The following is a 380-nucleotide window of genomic DNA, read 5'->3' as shown; positions in this document are numbered from 1 at the left end:
CCTACCAGAAGAAGGAGAACTGAACTAACATTGATTAAATGATTACTATTTTATTTCAGTTGAGATCAAAACATGCTTATGATACGTCTCCTACATCGTAGCCATTATATAAGGCACCACAGATTCACCTTACAGTGGGAGAGATTATAGGTAAAGAAGTAAATGTAAATAAATAACCCAATGTGATATACTAGAGGCTCAATGCACAGAAATTTGTGCACTCAGGGGGGTCCCTCAGCCCGGCCTGTGCCCTCTCACAGTCTGGGACCCCTCGAGGGATGATCACCTGCTGGCTTAGGCCTGCTCCCTGGGGGATTGGGCCTAAGCTGGCAGTCAGACATCCCTCTGGCATCTCGGAAGCCCTCGGGAGATGTCCACTT

Source organism: Myotis davidii, unplaced genomic scaffold (genome assembly GCF_000327345.1).
Source record: "Myotis davidii unplaced genomic scaffold, ASM32734v1 scaffold301, whole genome shotgun sequence".
Taxonomy (NCBI): domain Eukaryota; kingdom Metazoa; phylum Chordata; class Mammalia; order Chiroptera; family Vespertilionidae; genus Myotis; species Myotis davidii.
The sequence above is the reverse complement of the archived record's forward strand: the minus strand, read 5'-3'. Positions refer to the sequence as shown.